Genomic DNA, 22,048 nt, shown 5'->3' with positions numbered 1-22,048 from the left:
AGAAAACTAAGCTATAAGGTCCCTTCCAATTTATTGCAGCTACCTGAAAGATTAATTACTTCCTTATCCTTCTAGTTAATTCAATATTGCCTTAACAGATCTATTTCTTAAACAGATCAGATCTGATTCCTGAATCAGAAAAATAAGGGAGACTGATATGGTGAGCCAAAGTGAAATCATAATTACAGCTCCCAAGTAGACCATTCTGCGAAAATAGTGGGACCTGCTCTTTGATCTTCTAATGATCTGCAATGCACCAGAATGGCCAATGGCATGTAGATGAGCTACAGAAAGGATGTTTTCCAAACCCAGCTGCATTCATCCATCTTCATAATTTCTGCCTTTTTGCACAGAGTTATTATTCCTTCTATTCCTTCTAGCCTCTTTAAAAGAGTGACTGAGGGTGACACTCATATCTGTGAGCAATCCTGCATTGCTATCCATTCTGATCCAGCATGTCAAAGATTGTAGTTATTGTCTCATATTTGCAAAAATCTTCTGTCATAGGTGGTTTGAGACATGAGCTTTATTTCTTTCCACTGGTTGTGTAGTACTTGGTATACCACAGCCCTGATCCATAGCTGAGGTTCTTGTGTACCATCACCAAGCAAGTAACAGGGACTTGGGAACCATTCTCTGCCTAGCAGTGCCTCCTCCTCAGTTCACAGAACTATTGGTTTAGCCCAGTCATTGCTCTGTGCCCCTGAATGTGCTGCTTGCCAGCTTCCTGAGTAATACAATTAAATATATTCCTTACTTTCAAGCTGGGATATTTTTCTCTTCATTTTCCAAGATCCTGAGTATGATTTTGGAACTCATCCAACTCATTTTGGAACTTTGGATTTTGAACTTTATCTTTCCTTGCACTTTGTCCAAAGCATGACTTGCATGTCTCCATCCTTAATGTATTCCTCACCATACTTGCTACATGACGTACTCTCCTTAAGAACCGTCTCTATATCTTGAAGTTTCTACTCTCCATATTTAACTCTTGTTTCATTTGTAGTGGGATCTTAAATAGCTTTATTTTGGAATGGGTTATTCTGGGAGTATGTGACACTGATTAGCATCAACAGTGCTCTTTTCTCATCCTGATGCTCCTTTTGTAGTAATGAACTTATGACACCATCCTTACTCTTGCTTTCAGAAATGCATGCTGCTACAACTCATTTTTGAGTTTCTGACCAGGCATTGTAGCTAATGTTTATAATAAATGGCAAATTCCTTAAAATCACTGTCTACTTCACAGGCCTAACACCTTGCTTCCAGGTTGAGACTGCAAGCTCAATAATTGAATCAAAGCAGTATTTTAAATTGTTACACTATGTCACTGGACGTGAGAGACTAAAAAAATCTGAGTACAAATCATAGATTTTATGGAAGCTATTTTGTTTTCCTTACAACAGGTGTTTTTATCTGCTACTATATTTCACAAGTCTGGTGAGTATCACTGATTCATTCACATTTGAGGTGAAATCTTCAGCAGTAAAGTTAACAAGATTCCTACTATGTTGCATAGAGATGTAAACCAAGGATTCTCCACATCTGAGAATTATTTGAGCTATGATGCGTCTGTTTCATACTGCAGTTTGCAGAAATGTCAAGTGAAATGAAGCTTAACTGACTACCAGGTCTTCAAATCCTAGTAGCTTTTGAAATTTCCTGAGTGCACAGCTCCAACTTTAGCAATGGTTTTAGCTCTGTTCTTACAGTACAGGCATAACCGCTTACTTAATAATGTATTTGGATTTTTTTTTTGCTGTAGTTGACTTTATTCTTTCTTTTTTATTGCTCACTATGCTCCTCTATATGGCCAAAATGGAAGGCAGAACAAAGTTGGTATGATGATTTTATGTTGATTACAGACTGCTTTTCACAGGAGGAATCCTACCAGATTTGATTAAATCAGTTAATTAAGCTATGTGCAAAAAGTCTCTAAATATCAGCAGAGAAGCATGGAGAAGCCCAGTATCAGAGTGAATTAGAGTCATAAGTTATAACTCTTCTTATCTATATTCAAAGAGCAAGCAATATTGTCTTCATTAACTCTGTTCTGATATGATCCTGTTGCACAACGGTTCCTGTGACTTCAAACTGACAGACGTCCTTTGGGTCTTAGGGAATTGCAAGCAGAGGTAGGCACTTGCTGCCCTTTGTAGTCTGACTGATCATTGACCGAAGAGATGAGAGAGACCCATGTCTGTGCCATTAGGCTTCTTGAGGGCATTATGTCTTGCTCCCACAGTCCCGATATCCCATGCCAAAGCAGGGATTTGCAAGCTAGACATTTATGTGTGTGAATCATCCCACAGGTTCAATTAGGGAACATGTCCTAGAAAACCAAATAGTTACAGGTTTGAATTTGGATCCCAAAACAATCACTATTACCACTTTTGCTGAGGCAGGTAGTCAGAGACAATACTTGCCTCTCATGTAATAGTTTATTGTTTACAGCACTTGACCAGGAGAAAAGAAGTTTGCCTTCTGGGTTCTCCAGAGCCCAGGGGAGACTGGACTTTGCTTCTAATGAAAACCTTCTAAACCCAAGCTAGATTTGGAAAAAGAATGTGAATTTCATCACATCTCCTTCATCTAATCTGCTGTACATCTTGGGGAATCAGGCTATGCTAGGAAGGAGAGAACATCAAACCCTCAGTGAAAAGGATGCCTGAATGAAATAAAAAGGGATGTTGACAAGACTGAAGTTGAAGTTTGTGTTAAATACTCATTATATAAAAGATGAAAATATGGACTAGCCATCTTCTTTCTTCATAGAGAGTGATTCTTCATAAATTCCCTTTTGGGATCTACTTCTAGTCAGATAATATAAGACAAGAGCAAAACTAACAGACGCAGGAATGCAAACATTACAGATATTTCTGAATTTGTCTCATCGAAGGTTGGAGTCCTGCTGTTCAATACTGTAGGCAACCATTAATGATTTCATGTTTTAGAGGCCACAGTCACTTCACTGTACCTTACAACAAGACACAAACCGGTATAACTCTCTGTCTTTTAAGGGACAGCAGAGAAAATTATGTCTGTCACAAAGTTCACAGAATCTCAAAACTCTTGATACAATGAGACAGAGCTTTACTGCCTTACGTCTATTCTAATCGAAGTGAGGTCTACATACTTCAATCTAGATCTTTTGCCTTTGATTTTTACATTGAAAAGTAAATTTTTCACAATGTTCTCAAAACATATAGCTGTATACAGAAATGATGTTATTCAGTTTTACTTAATGATTTGCACTGTCCATCACTGTTCATCACTGTATGCAGTAATAGTGTTTCAGATGATAGAATAAAAGAAACATTTTCTTCTTTATAAAATACTGAACAAGATGTTTAATTTGTGTGTTCTGAATTGTTATAATAAGGTAAGCCATTCTAATTATCCTTCAATTTAAAACAGATTAATGAAATTACAATTGGTTTATTAAAGACACATAAATCAAATCCACAGGACTTTTGCAGCTGGTTCCAATGAATCAGCATCTTACGTAGCACCTGTATATCACTAGAAAACTTTGCCTTTCAAGAATGTATCTTTGAAAGAAAGATACAAAAGAGTAGCAGCTTCACTATAAATTCTTAAGTTCAAAAAGTTCTCAAAACTGATGATTGTCCAGCATCACTAAGAACTCCATTGTAATTGCCCAGGTTTCTTAATGTGCCACTAGATCAAGAAAACATCATGGAACAGTGAGAAAAAAAGCATCATGCAATGCCTGATGTGTTCTGCAGGGAAAGGGCACTGGATCAAAGAGGTGGTAGCAGATCAAAGAGATGTCATGATGGCACACTGCTGTTTCATGGCAGAATAGATGGCTATGGCAAAAGCAATAAAATGTAGGTTGTTATTAAAATACAGGATGTTAAAGGAAAATGAAACAAAGGAGATAGTCAATAACCATGATTAGTTAGCCAAACCTTTTCTTTCTTAAACACTCCCAACTCCTATGTATTTACTAATATAAATAGTACTTCTGTAACATTACCTTTTAGATTCGGAGTTGGCACCACTGCGGTCTTTTATTTCTGCAATGCTTTACTATTGTCATTTGGCAGTTACAACCATCGTAAAGAACAAAAGAAATGGAAAATTATCCCTCTGATAGAACTAACTGCAGTCATTCTTTTATACTTTCAATGTTAACTATTTTTTCTTCTTTTTTTCTATTATTTTCTGTGGTTTCAGCCTTCAGTTATTGCTTCCTTCCTGTTTATGTTACAAGTGTTGTTAAATTCCAGATTGGACAGTTCCTGAGTTATTTTATTTTTCCAATTTGGCACTGCAAGTGCACTCTTGCTGTATTATTAAATTCAGTTTTGTGTGGGTGCTTTTAAAGCCAAGACCTCCTTCCCTGCAGAAATACTTTGAAGATGAGCAAACCTTAAATTAAAATTAAAAGAGTTCTCTGTTGCCTTTCTGTGAGCCACTGGCAGTGCTGTGCTTTGAGCCAAAGGAGAGACCTAGGAGCATAAAACACTGTTGCTTGCCTTCGTTTGGTTGGCTAAGTAAAAACTATATCTTACAGTGTTAATTTTGTTCAGGGAATGATCCAAGTCTTTGCTGCCAGATACAATCCCATGAGTGTCCCAAGACACTTGACAGCAATCGGCTGTAATACACCAAGAAAGCCATGAACAGAAACCTCCCTTACATTCAATGCTCTATGTCCTTTCCCTATTAAACTAGCTGAGATCAAAGTTTTATGCTTTATTTTGCTGCCAAATTTTCTTAGCAACTTCTATGTTTTATTTTTCTTTTCCATTTTCCCCAGAGAATATTAGTAGTATAACAAAACTAAGTACATGGAATGTACTACATGCAACCTTCTGGATCAATAATTTGCAATTTTTACAAGCCTACTTTCATACTGTCAGAATAGATCCCACTGAGACAGAATGCAGGAGGAGAATTTATTAATTTGGATGTGTCCATGTATCAGGTTTGTACCTCAAGGTTTGGGAAACATTGTCCTAGATTAGGAAAATAATATAAATTTATGTCTTTTTTTCCCCTATTTGTAAATGTTAATAAGCATGTCAATTTCAGAATAACAGGAAGGGATTTCAAAAACTATTTTATCGATCTACATTTTGGATCAAGATGTGTGGATCAAGTGTGGCCAGCAGATCAAGGGAGGTTCTTCTGCCCCTCTACTCTGCCCTGGTGAGGCCTCATCTGGAGTACTGTGTCCAGTTCTTGGCTCCTCAGATCAAGAGGGACAGAGCAGGGTCACCAAGATGATCAGGGGAATGGAGCAGCTTTCGTAAGAAGAAAGGCTGTGGGAACTGGGGCTGAGAAGTCTAGAGAAGAGGAGATTGAGAGAGGATCTCATTAATAATTACAAATATCTAAATGGTGGGTGTCAGGAGGTTGGGGCAGCACTTTTTTCTGTCGTAGCTAGCAACAGGACAGGACAATGGGATGAAGCTGAAACACAAAAAGTTCCATTTAAACATAATAGAAAATTCTTTCACTGTTCAGGTGATGGAGCAGTGACACAGGTTGCCCAGAGCGGTTGTGGAGTCTCCTTCCTAGGAGGTCTTCAAGACCCGGCTGGACATGTTCCTATGTGACCTGATCTAGGTGACCCTGCTTCTGCAGGGGAGTTGGACTAGATGATCTCTAAGGGTCCCTTCCAACCCCTACCATTCTATGATTCTATGATTTTCTGTGACTAAAGCAGACACTTTAGATAAGATAGTGTTTATATTTTAGAAGTCTTCCTGAGTTGAGCAATCCTCACTCAAAGTATTTAAATTTCCTTTACAATGGTTTTGGCAAAGTTTTAGATGTCAGTCTGGGCTATAGAAGATCAAAACATAAAAAATCTCCAGCTATGTCAGACACCAGTTGCCAAGTATTTTGAAACAAGTTCCTACTAGAAAAAAACACTTGTGATTTCTTTTTTTCCCTGAAGGTATTTGTTAATGTAGCTTTGTTTCTTTCAGCTCCCAGTATCTCTTCCTCTTATTTCTTTTTGTTTTATGAGCTATTCAAGTGGTTAAAACACTTATAAAAATACAAATGTATATAAATAGAGATGTGTGACAAATATAGACAAGAATGATTCTTGAGTTGTAAACCCACAAAGATTTCAGCCTTAAGCTCCAAAATCCTAAAGTGTACTCTGATCATCACTTTCACTATTTACCTTTCTTGTTAAAGGTTGCAAATATGTTATTCCATTAAAACTAATCAGCATCACAGTCTTTAAATCTATAGAAGGATGGATGGTCCACATCACAGTAGAGATTCTAAGAATATATGCTCAAAATAAAAACTTCAAATAAGACAAAAATATAGTGATAAAAATATTCCTATTTTAACAGCAACTATAGGAGTATTGACAAGCACTTTTGAGAACTTATTGACAGAACTTTCGAGAGCTTTATTTCTCCTTCATTGGAGTTGTAGTTTACACCCCTTGTTACACTACTGCCACATAGGTAGGCAGATAGTTGCAACATCCTAGACTATTCCAGCATTATAGACACTCCAACTTCTTGTCAGAAACAGAGGAAAAAAATTTTTAAATCCCATGTATTTGTGTAATCTGCAGGAGGATAAGTGGATTCTTCTTTGTGACATTGTTGGCCTGAACATCAGGGGGAGCCATGTGCACGATGCTTCTTCAGACCTCAGTCATGATTGTGTTCTGGAGTTGATAACATTTGGCATTAGGATGTTTCTTGCCATATCACAAAACCTTTCTCACTCAACATAAATGTTGTGGTGACTCTGGTTGCACAATCCTCCATCATGCTCAGCTTCCTGGAAAATATTTTAAGATCCTCTCTCTGCCCAGTCAAGATAGAAATTGAACAAAACTGTCAGTAAGTGCCTTAGAAATTTTTCTGAGCTGCTTATCTCTTAGTGTCCTCACTACGTAGAAATTACATTCCCTAAATTATGTTCTCTAAATCCCTCATCTCCCAGCTTAATGGTCTAACTATCAAACTGTTAAATTATGTCCGTTCACACTTTCTAGCCCAATTAATATGTTGCTTCAGACAGGGTTTTATTAAATGACAGTATTTACATGTTTCTTACAGGAAAGGGAATGCCAGATGAGATCTGATGATGGATATTTTTTTTTTCATTTTATTAAGTAATATACACAGATATTCATGCAGGATGATGACTACAACAGAATGAAGAATCATCATGTGTTGAAAACTTGTCATCCTTTCTTGAGCTGCTCAGATTTCTGTCTGAAGTCAACAAAGGAAGAAAAGGAACTTATTCTGGTTTGTGAAGAATAAGCAAGACAGTCTTTAATGAGAAATTAAAAAAAAGAGAAAGTAAATAAAAGAGCTGTGACCTTCCAGTAAATGTTATTCTAAACAACATACCATTTAAAATAATCAAATAAAATACTTGTTTGAAATAATATTTTTTTATTTAATTATCACATAGTTGGATCCAAAATACCATTGGAAGCTTTTTCAATACCTAGACTAGCAATATGATCCAAAGTTTTACTGAAAAAGTTAGGTGGTACAAAAAGCCACAATAGCTTTGTTGCAAATTGATTAGGATTAAATGAACCAGAAAATATATTCCAATAGACTATGAAGTGAGAATGACTTGAAATTGGCATACAGTTCTTTCTACTAAACTTTTAACTGTCCCTCGAGGTGGACAATTGGGAAGATTTTTTTCTTGATTTTTTTTTTCTTCATATTGTTTATTTCCTCTGGTCTTCTTGAAGCTACTGAAAATGTTAGTATCGACTTCAGTAAGAGCAGAATTGTACCAAATGGAGCATTTTTTAAAAGTTCTTGTGCGTTTTCTTTGAGAAGGTCATGTAAGTCCATTGATTTTCTACTGTTAGGTACATCTAAAGACTGTAAGTGATTTAACAATAGTTCATGGCAGAAAAGATAAATAAGCAGGATAAGCAAAATAAATCCTTTTCAAAGGTTCTTTTTTTTTTCCCTTAGCATAATTCTATTAATAGCTATTATCAATTTTATTATTATTAGCATAATTATGACAACCTGTTATCAGAACTTTTAAATTATTAAACTCTTTGAAGAAAAGATGTTATTGAGACTGTCATGACCAAAAGTTTCCATGGCATTTATTTTGTTTTGTTCTTCAAAGTCCTTTTGACATTAAGGCCTTACTAATTTTACCCCTTTTCACAGTCACTTCTGAGTTTATCTTTTCTCATACTTCCTGTAGTTAGGAAACCAAGTCTATGCCCTCAATTAATATTGTTTTATGCAAGTGAAACAAAAGAGTACCTCTTGATTCTCTCATTGAAGAAAGTACATACAATGTTCAACATGGCTCAGTGATCTACTATGGCATGGATCTCATCTTGACTGATGTTTCCTTTTATATTTACTTTTTTAGTTGTAAACTGTTGCTTGGCAACATGGATATGAATTCAGCACATGATATTGTGTCTAGCTTTTATACATTACTTTTTTGTACATCTGATAAAAGGATTTAATCTCAGTGTTTGTAATGTTACAGAAATGTTCCCATAAACTTTTAGGAAATATCTAGAATATCATAGGTGCTGAACTAAAATTAGGGAACTAAATTATGAAATTAAATTATGGAACTGAAAAAATTGAGACCTAGAAGAAAAAGCATATGTGTAGATCCAGTGCTGACCATTTCTGAAACATGTACCCTTTATCCATACAATGTGAAATCAATTTCCCAGCACCCAGAATATTGAGATAAGGGTTTAATTTAAATATATTGTAACAAATCAGTGTATTAAAGTACTCCCAGATATAAACAGTGTCTGTATTGCCCATGAAGCCAGTGACAAATAGTTGAGGTCATTAAGAGTCTTACTTTTGACTTTAGTACAAATTGTGACTATAAGGATGTTAAATGGAAATGTGCATATATCATTTTAAACAAGGAATCTATCCCTACAATTATTGTGCCATTTACAGAGGAATACCTAGAAAATATATTAGCATTCATGAGCCACAAAATTTACTGTTGGAGACCTTTCAATTACCCAACTGTCATAGAGGAAGGCCTTGCCAGGTATTAGCTGATAAATCATGATAGGTTATGCTCTATTATCATAAGTTATCATTGGTTTAGGACATCAAAGGCTTGGATACACCAAGGAAAGTGATAAAAAATTCCAGATGGAATCATACTGCCTTGCACTATGTCTTGCATATTGCTTTGAAATGTTAACAAGGTACTACACAAATGTCAGTTATCAAACAACCTATGTGAAACATGATTGCAAGACAGAAGAGCATGCACCTCATGAGATTACAATTTAGTTTACAAAAACACATCAAGTATTACTTTTTCATCACTGCTTCCTAAAATTGTCATGCATGTGCATCTGCATATAATTTAATTCTTGAATGTATTTTTCAATATAGTTTTTGAAGATTTTGTCAAATAAATTATTGTGTTATTATACTCTAGAAGAGATACTTAATTTTGCTAGATAACCAGTACATGCTATAGTTTTTTGTAGACCACCAAAACTTGTTTCTTTTCAAAGCATTTCATAGCACTATTATAGCCAAAAAAACCTCCCAAAACAGTATCTCAGTATTTACAGATGAACATTTAGTTTCAGAGGTAGACCTCTGTTCGCAGAGACTGCTGATAAATTTTACAAGTGGTATTCATCGGTGGTACCCATAGCCACAGTACTGAAATCTAAAGCCGGATTATAATGTCTTAAGGGTTTCACATGAGTATGAGCATTGTTTTTAACAGTTTCACCCAAAGTAGGTTAGGAGTTCTATCCTAATCCTTTCTTCTTTGCAGACTTACAGCTAGATATAGATGTGTTAAATAACACGTTTTTACTTACAGTATGATCATCTCGTTGCATTTTTATGCTTTTTCTCAAGTATATTCTAGATTGCATTTGTTTTTATATATTTGCTACTTATATTTTTTAAGGAAATTTATTATGCAGAAGGCAGTTACACACTTAAGGTGCAAAATCACCTCTGGGCTTCATTATTATTTTTGTTAAGGCCAGTGTCTGCCAACTTGGTACAATAAGGGAGCCATAAAAATGCTGCTCAGTGAGAATCAGGACAACTTGAGCAGAGAAATGAACAAAATGTAATGGTCCTTATCTAGTGACTTTTTCTGGTATTGTGAGTTCTCTCACATTATTTTCAGGTTTTTCCTCTATATAGGTCATTGCAGCTTAAAGAAAGGCTGCCCAGATAGGTTGTGGAGTCTCCTTCTCTGGAGACATTAAAAATCCATCTGAACGAGTTCCTGTGTGACCTACTCTAGGTCGTCCTGCTCTGGCTGGGAGTTTGACTGAATGATCTTTCAAAGTCCCTTCCAACCCTTAAGATTCTGTGATTGTGTGATAAAGCCTCACCATTAAAATGGTAGAATGTGGGAGGTGGTGTTTAGTAAACTCATTCAAGTTATATTCGAGTCTTGACTGAATCGAAGAGTATTTCCTGAACGACATCAGGGAGAGAATGCTGGATTTGCTGAGCTTTGGTTTGGGTATAGTAGAGTAAGCTCTGTGTATTTATGTTACTAAGCCTGTCATGTTTGTGGACATTGACACTGAAACTGCGGCAATGCCTTACCGCGTCACTTACTTATAATCTTGTTACTCATTAACTAATTAAGGTCACTTCCTTCAAATTTCTAAGTCCAAGCCATGGACAACTCAAACAGTTGATTAAAATGAATTAAGTGCATAGACATGCATTCTTTTTAAAGTGATGCTTCTAGATTTCTGGAAATGAGAAACACAAGTGGTTCCAGTAAAAGAAATACAGCAAAGGAAATCACTTTATTTTGTGTTGCTGAGTCTTGTAAGAGAATTTTTATTTTCTGCAGCAAAGAATCCTTCAGTCCAGACTTCTCAAATCTTATCATAAATGTATTGTATATTAGCTCTGTAACTTAAGTACAACTATTATGACACACTGTATTCAAGAGCAAGCTGTCATGAATCCTGTACAGCAAATGATGAAATGGTCAGGTTGCAAGGTCTTTGACACAATTGCCTCCTTCTGACCACAATGAACCTTTTTAGTGATGTTTTTCCTCTGATAATCTGGTAATGTGATAATGTGTGTGTCTCTTTTCTCAAGTGTTTGACTGAAAGAACTTCATGTCTATAGCCTATGACACCTGAGTTATTCTGAAAAAAGTCTTAAAAGATGAAGGGCTTATAAAACTGTTTTGTAATTCAATTCTGTGGATATCTAAAGATAATAACAATATTAGTGCAAGGTATGAGCTAGTCATCATACATTATACTGTCTGAAGGCAGGCAGTGAATTAATTAGAGGCATACATCTTGCACTGAGTACAGAGTTGGGAAGGAAATCCCATCTGTTTTCAGCAGCAAAGCTTCAGCTGATTTTAACAGAGGGAGGTTTTAAGGGTCTTTACTCTACCTGGGTCATTATTCTAGGTGTGATTTGGTTTCCTTTCCTGTGTTTGGCTTGGTTTGATAAACAGGATGTGGAAAAAAAAATCTGAAATTACTGAGGGATGCTGAATATTAATCTCTTTGTATTTTTTATTAATTAAATATAGGCTAATTATTGCAGTTATCTTCTTGAAATAACTTATACTTTCTCTGAAGAAAACCCCTAAATAACATCTGTGATTTAAAAACCTTTGCTATTCATTGTAAAACTACACATTTTGTATTAGTCTCTCTAGACTTACTATAGACATATACTGAAGTCTGGAGATTTAAGACTTGCAAAAAAATAAGTCTGCACAACTCCACACCATTAAACCAATAGATCATTTCTAGGTATGTATAGTTTTAAAATAAGGACTAAAAATTCAAATAATAATGTTAACATATCATCCTCATTTTTTTGTTTCACCTTCAAATCGTTTGTGTGTGAGCACAACATTAAAATTCACCCCAAAGTTTCTCAGTCATAGACAGATTTACACCATAGTATTAAGTTTTAGTATTACTATATACATGACTATTAAAAGTAACTCTGTAAATATGATATGCACTTACAGTATTTTACATTTGATTTTATGTTCCCTTACTTTTTAGCTTACTTTGTTTAATTTTTGCACCTCCTTAGAATATATATATAACATAGAATCAAAGAACATTTTGGACAGAAAGGTACCTTAAGATTATCTTGTCCCAATCCCTTGCCATAGGCAGGGACATCTTCCACTAGTCAAGGTTGTTCCAAGCCCCATCCAATCCAGCCTTGAACACTTCCAGGAATAGGGTAACAGCTTTTGAGCAACTTGCTCCAGTGCCTCACCACCCTCACAGTAAATAATTTCTTCCTAATATCTAGTCTAAGTCTCCCCTTTCAGTTTGAAGCCATTAACCTTCATCCTACCACTACAAGTCCTTGTAAAAAGTCCCTCTCCAGATTTCTTGTGAGCCTCTTTAGGTACTAAACATGTCCATATATAATGATTTACTCATCTTGTTTCCTTGTTTATACATCCAAAGACTAAATATATTGTTTCTGGTTAAAAGAATTATTGTACAGAAACAATAAAATGCAACATCTCAAGTGTTATTTAGAATTATATTTTGTAGCAGTATATAAAATTCAATAATTTACACATATATACAAAAAGTAAACAATAGCTGGTATACAGATATGAGATTTTCTATGGCATGCTACTTTTTCTCAGACTAAAAATGCTGTAAATATATACTCATAGGAAATAAAGATGTCTTTATATATACAAATAAGAATGTATACATATATGTGTCTACATAGGCTTATGTTTATTACATTTTCTGTAAAGTAAGTGAATAGTTTTACTTAAACCGTTTTTTTTACACAATTCTGAATATTTTTAAAGTAGTAAGGCTGTCTCAGCTATGTATTCATTCATATAGCCATGCTTGAACTTATCATAAATTCAAGCTGCTGTTACATATCCATAAAAGCATTACCTGGTTGTCTAATGGAGAGTAATTCCATCACTGACAGCCCTAGTAAATCATTGACATAAGATAATTCTGATTCAGGATAAACTATTTTTCTCCTGATGGACTTGATGTAATGAAAAATCCTCTCAATCAATGCAAGCATAGTTAATTGTGAGTAGAAAAACATCTTTGTTTTGTGTAGCTAAAGAACAAACTGAGGATTGTCCTGCATTCAGGATCATCTCAGAAATATTTCATTTCAAGAGCATGAGATGTGTGGAAAAGAGCTTTGTGACAGTGTTTCTAGGCAGCAGGTTTCTTTTTATCATTTCTGCTGAAATTTGACTTCTGTACATGAAATTTTTGGTATTTGCTTATATAGACTTAGTAAGTAGGTATTGCATTGTGCGTTACATTTTAGTGCCTGAGAAGCTATACTTAAGTCAGGTATTCTAGGGAAGATAAAAATAGTATTTTCATTGTAAAAAATATGCATTTGATTGAAATGTTTTAGAAATGAATCAATTTTTTCTATTTTATTCTTCTGCTGTTGCTGGCATTATGTAACTGGTGGTTTTTAGGCTGTCATCATATGAAATTCACAATATGAGGAGCTTAGAGTAAATTATAAATATGAGTCAACAGCATTAATATTGTTCAAAAGAAAAGCTGCTTCTGTATTTGAAAAATATACTTCAAGGATGTGAAGCAATCACATGAAGTACCATATAACAAAGCTGTTCCAATTGCCAATTCCCACACATACACACACACACACACATCCTCCTTCCATTGGGTTTTTTTTCCATTTTGGCAGTCCTTATCTAATGTGAAACATGAAATAAATGGTTTCTACTCCTTTTCCCAACATGTTGCCATGAAAACAAACCTTTCATCAAATGTTCTTCCTCTTCTCAATCCCTTATTAAAGGCGTAGCATATCCTTCTGGCAGCTATAGGGAGAAGACAGGAGATAGTGTGGGAACTGCCTACTGGCTTCAGTGTGGTAACGTAGACAGTGCATCAGTGCCCTCTCATCCTCAGTCCTCATTTTGGTGCTCACCAGCAGCCACACTCAGGTCACATCTTTGACAGTTTGTCAGGGCTTTCAAAATATCCCAAGGTAGCAGTTTGTGTGCAATGACAAAGACCAGCTGGGCACTTCCAGGAAGAATGAGACTCGGAATGACTGCAAGTACAGACAACAGCCCTTAAAATTTGAAAAGAATTGTGTTTCTTTAATCTAGATAAACATGAAAATCTATGCAAGTGGCCACTCTACAATGAAGGTAGTAAAAAAGTGGGGAACTTCAATTGTAGCACAGATCTACATTTTATTTTAGGAGAAATAACTTTAAGATCTTATAAAGTTGTCTAGGTATCTAAAACACCTTTCTTCCTGACAATATATGTCAAATACTTATATTCTCCTCAAAAAAGATTTATTCAGGAATTGAGTGTACTTCACAAGTTGAATATTCTTGGTGTTTTAAGACGTAACATTCAGTTAAATTTCAATTCAATTTAGGGGACAGCCTATGGAATTTATATGTATGAATTTAACTTCCTCCAAGTAGTCTGATTAGCTATGAGAGCTAGCAAGCATGAAGAAGGAACATCTTACATTGTAAACTATATTTTGTTGGAGACTGGACCACAGTCAGGCTGAATTACTTTGCAGCTCTGAACTACAGATGTAGACAGCTGCAAAACTCTCTGTTTTCATGCAAATTAGATGTTGCTACAGACTACCAGTCTCTCAAGTTGCCACCACAACCTTTCCGAGCTTGGAGAATTTTGGATACTGTGCAAGTAATTAGTACCAATAATTCCCTGTGCAAAGTATGTGCCAAATTCAGTGCACGACTACTTCTTTCAGATATCTTCTTATAGAAGGCAGTGTGTCATATTGTCTAAAAATAATCATTTCACTTCTTTCCTTTGAATTACCCTTAAATTCATTTGTCTTTATAATATGAATGAAAAAAAAAGGCAAAGATGAGGAATTGCAATCTAAAAAAAGCCAGGCAGCAGGACAAGAATTCATTGCATACACATTTATTACCAACCCTACCATTCTATGATTCTATGATTATAAAATGAACTTATCCAAAGGCAACAATTTACAGTTGCTCACCAAAAGCACTTCTCCCCCCAAATACAAACCAAACAAATTTTACCTTTGCAAGACCAGTAGCACTTTGCATAAAAGCTCAAGGACTCTATAATATTCTTAGGGCTTTTAAGTTATAGAAAAAAGAGAAAGAGCAGAGCAATACAATGAAAGTAAAATTAAAGACAGCCACTCAGTCAACAAACTCCTACACAAGTGCAGAAAATTTCTCAAATATACTCTCAAATGCTCTCCTTCAGATTTCTGGCAGGAGAATGATTATGGGTGGGCAGAACAGTAGTTTCCATCATCATTATGTGGCCTGCAAACAGATTTTTTGCATAACAAAAAAGACTAGTCTACAGTCTAATGAACACGCTCATTAACTGTAACAGCTTTAGCCACAGATTGAAAGGTGAGGGACTTCAGAGAAAAAGAAATCAGCTCAACTGATCCCAAGATAGTGCTGCATCTTTAATTTGAAAATAAATGGAACTGTTTACAAAAGAGAGGATGAGGAGTCTACTTTTGTTGTATAAATGTATCTCTTAGTATTTTGTTTAATCTTAAACAGTGGTTTAGAAATGAGTGGTGGATATTTCAGGCAGTTTTCACAGGGATCCTAAAGCTGCATTCTCACTGTTACTGAATGACAGCATTTCACTGATCATAATTTGTCCAGAGCAAACAATGGGGAGGTTACTTTTGGTATAGTAAGTACTTCATGGACAAAACCAGTAGCCACATCTCTCATTTTCTATGCTATATCCCACTGGTATAAAAGGGCAGAGCATCATGTTAGCTATAGAGACTAGATGTGATGTGGCGAGTAGGTGTTGCAGGAACATCTCTCAAGTTGATAGCTGTAATGTCCACCTACTTATTTACAGTTGGTTTGGCATTAGTCCTTCCTCTGCTCCCTTCTCCCACCCAGGACTGGCAGCAACTGAGAAGAGGCCACTGCACCAGCCTAGACAGAGGAATTCAAGTGGTATCCAAAGGAATCTTAGTTCTAAAAGCATAAACTGTGTCGTTTAAGTGGTTTTTGTATGTGGCAGAGAGAGTATGTACCTTTTTACACTCTCTCTTAAATGAATGAATAAATAAATCCCTGAGCCAATTCTGTGAAGAAGAGCAAAAAAGAATTAAAATAATTTCCAAACAGAGATATAGCATAGAATTTGGTTTGGGTAGGTCAGCTATCTCTGTATGGAAGGCTTTATGTCATCAAGAAATTTGCATTTTGGGAAAGACCAGTTTAAACTAACCACAATTTAATTTTACCATGTATCATCAGCTGTTATTTAAAGAATGCTTACAAATTCTTAATGCCACACACTCTTTAAGCAGGATGGTTTCACATTTCAACATATCAGATGTGTAGCCTGACAGCATATACCTCATACCTTGATAGCATATCCGTGATGAACTTTTTGTAAAGTCATCAGCTAACAGAAATCTCCTCACAAGCTCACAAGTCATATCTGCAAGTCACTGTTGTTTAAATTATTAGTACAACAATATTAACATAAGTTTATGGTACAAATTTCATATCATACTGAATGAAAAGAGTTGCAGTAGTTTCAGGGACTGCAAAATTTGCATAGGGCCATCTATTTGCTCTGCTCCTTTTATACTGTCCAACAAACACATTTGCCAATTTTTTAAGTAGATTATAATTAATACTCTTCAGATCATGGGTTATGTATCTTTATACACTCTATTGTCAGGATAATAAAGTTCCAATTCTGATTCATACCGTCACGATGCTGAAAGACAAGAAAAACATAACAAACATTGGCATTGTTCAGGAATACTTGCATCTGAAGCTGCCATTCAAGGGTACTGTACCAAATAGAAAAATATTCAATTATAGTATCGGTTTAATCCCTTTATCACTGTAGGATTTTCTTCTTTGAGTCTTTCTTAGCCCAACTGTCCTTCAAAAGTTGCAGACTTTCCCTACTTCCTTGGAAAGCTTCTCAAGAAAAATTTGAAGCCTATATTTGAGATTTAAGAAATGGCATAAACACTGTAAGATACTTGTTAAAAATAAAACCTTCATCCATTTAATATGTAAGTATGTCAACTTGTGCAATCCCTTTGCTGTGTTCAGACCTGATGATGTATCATTGACTCATTGGCATTAGAATCTAAATTTGTCGCTAACCAGTAGCTTTTCCTTTTGTGAAGTTTGATACTAAAAACTGTCCTGGATTTACCTTTAGTAGCCTTCTCCCTGCAGTGAAGTGCCAGTCAACACTTTCTTTACTCTTCCTCCCACAGGCAAGTGGTTAGAGAATTACTCTGTTACTTCTGATGTCCCTTGTTTGTTGCAGCTCCTTTTGTCTTGACTTTTCTCTTTATTATTGCTATCTAATGTTTTTTTTTTCATGTTGATCCTTAAAAATCCGAGCTTGCTTCTGCTTTTTATATATTTCCATCTTTGAGATAGGCATACTGATGTCTTACTGTCTTTCCTATCCTTTCTCTGCATGGCAGTTTTTAATTAAGTACTCTTTAATTCTTTAATTCCTTAGGCATTCTTTACAAGAGATCTAACAAAATCATCTAGGCTTACTGAAGTCTGCTAATTTTATGTTCTTACTCTTTCAAAAGCCACAAATGCTGTTTTTCGTAGTTGTTCTTACCCAATGTGCCTTTTGTCTTAACCTTCTCAAGCAGTCTCCATCTAAACACCTACAGAAAAGTCTCTCTCTTGTCACTAGGTACAGCCTATATCCAAGTAGTGTCACTTAGGCATTCCAAGAACTTGATAGACAAAGCACTGCATTCTTCTCCTACCTTTATTATCTCTAAGTCCCGTGGTTTGGAGAATGTTTTTGTAAAGCTCTGGAAAACTAAGAAAAAACTTTTTCCACATCATCTTCCAGGATTTAATGACAGTAATCACACACTTATCACAGGAGATTACACATACTTGTCACCTGTGAGCATGACCAGAAATCGATATCCCTGATTTCTGCTGTGTTCTGCATCTCTGAACATGGAAAGGGCTGCCCAGGGAGGTGGCGAAGTCACTGTCCCTCGAGGTGTTTAAGAGAGAGGTAGATGCTGTATTTAGGGAAATGGTCCCGTGGTTGATAGGGCTGGGACAAAGGCTGGACTTGATGATCTTAAAGGCCTCTTCCAGTTGAAACAATTCTATGATTATCAGAGAATCACAGAATGGTAGGGGTTGGAAGGGACCTTTAGAGATCATCTAGTCCAAGCCTGCTGCTCAAGCAGGGTCACCTAGATCAGGTCACATAGGAACATGTCCAGTCGGGTCTTGAAAACCTCCAAGGAAGGAGATTCCACAACTCCTCTGGGCAGCCTGTTCCACTGCTCCATCACCCTCACAGTGAAATAGTTTTTTCTTATATTTAAGTGGAATTTTTTGTGTTCCAGCTTCATCCCATTACCCTTTGTCCTGTAGCTAGCTATTATGATTCTATGAGAATGAAACCTTGATGCATGAGGAAAAATCTTCCTACTCTGTTTGCCTGCCTTTCCTGAATCCATTAAATCTTTTTTATGTTATCTATTTATGTATGCCTAATCATCTCTCCCAAGCAACTGTTGTCTCACATGAATCTTACCGTGAAATTAATGCTTCCATGTTCTCTTATCTAGTTTAAGCTTGTAGTAGTCCTTCTCCTTTGTCCTGTTTACAGTGATGTGCAATTCTAATAAATTACTAGTCTTGCTGAAGGTGTCAGTCAGCTCTGTAAATCCCTGTTATCCTTGATAAGCAGATTGACATCAGGAGCATGCACCATCCTGTTCATCATTATGCTGCTTACCAAGTAGATGTGGAACACTCTTGCAGCAATGTCCATCTTGGGTTTTTTAAGATGTTTTGTGGAATTAAATACTTAGACCATTGTAGACAAGGATTGAATAACTTCACCTCTTTTCTTTTTGTATTTGTTTTTCAAGAGGGCTAGCAATTTATTTACTGCACTGTGTCAGTCCAAAGCAGCCATCACCCTCGTCTATGCTGAGGGGTCTTTGTATGCTGAGGGGTCTTTATAGTCATTATGTGCCTTTGTGATGACCTCTTGCCCTGGTTTCAGTTGGAATAGAGTTAGTTTTCTTCCTAGTAGATGGTACAGGGCTGTTTTGGGTTTATGCTGAAAAAAAATGTTGATAACAGAAATATTTTGGTTACTGCTGAGCAGCGCCTGCACAGCAACAAGAGTTTCTGTACTTCTTACTCTGTCCTGAGAGCAAGTGGGCTGAATGTGCACAAGAAGCTGGTAGGGACTATGACCTGGACAGGTGACCCAAACCAGACAAAGTATTCTTTCACACTACAGGATGTCATGTCCAGGTTGTCCAGAGGGGTTGTGGTGTCTCCTTCTTTGGAGGTATTAAAGACCCACCTGGACACATTCCTATGCGTCCTGATCTAGGTTGACCTGCTTCTGCTGGGGAATTCAAATAGATGACCTCTAAAGGTCCCTTCCAATCCTACCATTCTATGATTCTGTGATTGTATGACAGGTCGTATATCTTCAGTTGAACCAGTAGATTTTAATGATAGGTAATAACATTTTGAACCTTTTAAAACGCATTCACTAATGGCCTACAATTGTATTACTGGCTGCTACAGTAAAATGATTAGAAGAAAAAAGGTCTGAAGTCAAACAGGCAGGACTTTGAAAGTAGGTAGGTAACTCCCTCTCTGTCCCCTTCTTCCTCATCTTCACAGGCCTTACTTCAGAGAGCATCGCATATGTAATATTCCAAATACATCTAAATCATTTCATCATCAACATCCCAAAATATTATTACTCTACCGTGGGTACAGAATTTAAATATCACACACTACCTGTGCATTTTTATATTCATGCAAGTCTCTTTTCCTACTCCACATTCACTGGCCTTTGGATATTAGTTTAGCATTTGCTTTGCTATTTTGTCTCTATGGGGCCTGTGTTCCTGTGTGACCTACTCCATACAGTGGGATCTCAACCAGCTTGAGAGTTGGGCAGAGAGGAGCCTCGTGATGTTCAACAAGGACAAGTGCAGAGTCCTGCATCTGGGAAGGAACAACCCCATGCACCAGTACAGGCTGAGGGTCAAACTGCTGGAGAGCAGCTCTGCAGAGAGAGATCTGGGAGTCCTGATTGATAATAAGCTAAATATGAGCCAGCAAAGTGCCCTCATGGCCAAAAAGGCCAATGGCATCCTGGGATGCATCAAGAAGAGTATAGCCAGTAGGTCATGGGAGGTTCTACTCCTTCTCTCCTCTGCCCTGGTGAGGACTCATCTGGAGTCCTGTGTCTAGTTCTGGCACAGACAGCCTCTGGAGAGAGTCCAGTACAGGGCCACCAAGATGATTAAGGGACTGGAGCATCTTCCTTATAAGGAAAGGCCTTTCTTCTAAAGATCATAAATTCTCTTTTTTCTCTTGAGCTCCAGTTCAGCCAGAATGGTCTTTTATACCACTGTGTCTACGGTACATACTTTGCAAACCCCTCTTGTATAAAGCTTCTAAAAGATTTTTTTTCTCAAGAAACTAAGCTGAAGTACTTGTGAAGAGTAGCTCTTTAAAATGAAGTCCTTATTTGCAAAAGTTAAGAAGCGCAATGTAATATGAATTTTTTGTTTCTATCTTTTTTAATAACAAAGTTATAAAATGGGGAAACAATTCATAAAGGAACTCTAGAATTGTTGTAGCACTCTGCTGGATTAGATCTGCAAAACAGTTCTGAAAAAATTATAATGAAATTAATTATATGAAAATAGTAATTTTAAAACCTATTTATAAGATAAATCGTCAAATGGGATACTGACAGCAGATATCTAATTTTTTTAAACTCTATTCATTTAAAAAAATACCCCAACATGGTACAGAAAGCCTCCTGCTTCCTGCATTTATAAAATCTGTCAGATTTTATGAGGATGGATAACACTACTTAAAAATTTCACAAAGATTAAGATGAATGTTTGGAAGAAAAGGTTAAATCACTCATAAATTTGAAATCCCTTCTGCGGCTTTTACCACGAAACAACCGTAAATGGTTCTAACTCTGTGTCTAGTAAATAGTGCTAGTGGAAGGTAGGGAGAGTTGGCCTGTACCCAGCCTCCTGAATGTGGCTGGGAACATAAACACCCGTGTTCATCCCTAATTGGATCAAAGCTTGAGGTAAATTTTCCAAGCACAATATTAGAGTTGAACACCAGTGCTCATCTTTCTCATTTCATGAATATATATTTTACTCTTTTGTGCTGAGTAAATGAGTGCATTTGAAATCTGAAGCATGTTTGATAGTCCCTTCATTTTAATTTCAGACACTGGATATTATTTTTGCCACTGGTAAAGCTGCTATTTATTGACACCGTAGCTGTGCTAATAAGACATATTCAAGAGTCTAGGCTTCAATAAAAACAGTACCTTGTGCAGGAATCACTGTCTGAGGTCTTGAGTTCTGCACTGTGCTAGGACAGCTGAATCCCTGTGTAGAAAACGGGGAATGTGCTGGGGACCAAACAACAGCAGCAGACTTCCTGCCTGCCCTGCAATACAGGATCAAAATTTGAGCCAGACAGAAAATAATCAAAACAGAACAACAGAGCCATACATATAAAGTCAAGTTGCACTAACTTAAGGGCTAGCTTTAAATAACTCATAAAGTTTTAAAATAAGACAATTTAACCTTAGTTTTTATCCTTCAGTAATTCGACTTTTAGAATTTAAGTGTCTTTTGTAGTCATTAACATGACTTTTAGATGGGGAAACAAAATCTGAAAATTGTCTACAATTTTTCAACTATAAGACCTCCATCTTTTACAAAACTGAAATATCCAGCTCATGATAAAACTGTGGAAATCTCCAATGCCCTATTGAGAGATGTATATTTTTAGTGGAGTTTAGTGAAACTTTCCAAATGTCAGTACTTCCAAGAAAATCCATTGTGAGACCAGGGAGAAGGGATTTACTCTGAGAAGTTTGTGATATTTTGTTGTTTTGATTTAAATTTTCAGTCACTTCTGGACACTTGTGATCAATGTTGCAAGGACAATGATTAACAAG

At 36.3% G+C, this 22,048-nt stretch overlaps 1 protein-coding gene across 3 annotated transcripts in view; it reads left to right on the top strand.

The window, feature by feature from the left end:
- Positions 1–22,048, top strand: part of GRM5 (glutamate metabotropic receptor 5) — a 244,635-nt gene that overhangs the window by 167,380 nt on the left and 55,207 nt on the right. The window lies entirely within an intron of this gene.

The sequence above is a fragment of the Colius striatus genome, chromosome 1 (assembly GCF_028858725.1).
Source record: "Colius striatus isolate bColStr4 chromosome 1, bColStr4.1.hap1, whole genome shotgun sequence".
NCBI lineage: Eukaryota > Metazoa > Chordata > Aves > Coliiformes > Coliidae > Colius > Colius striatus.
This window is presented reverse-complemented; position numbering and strand designations above follow the sequence as displayed.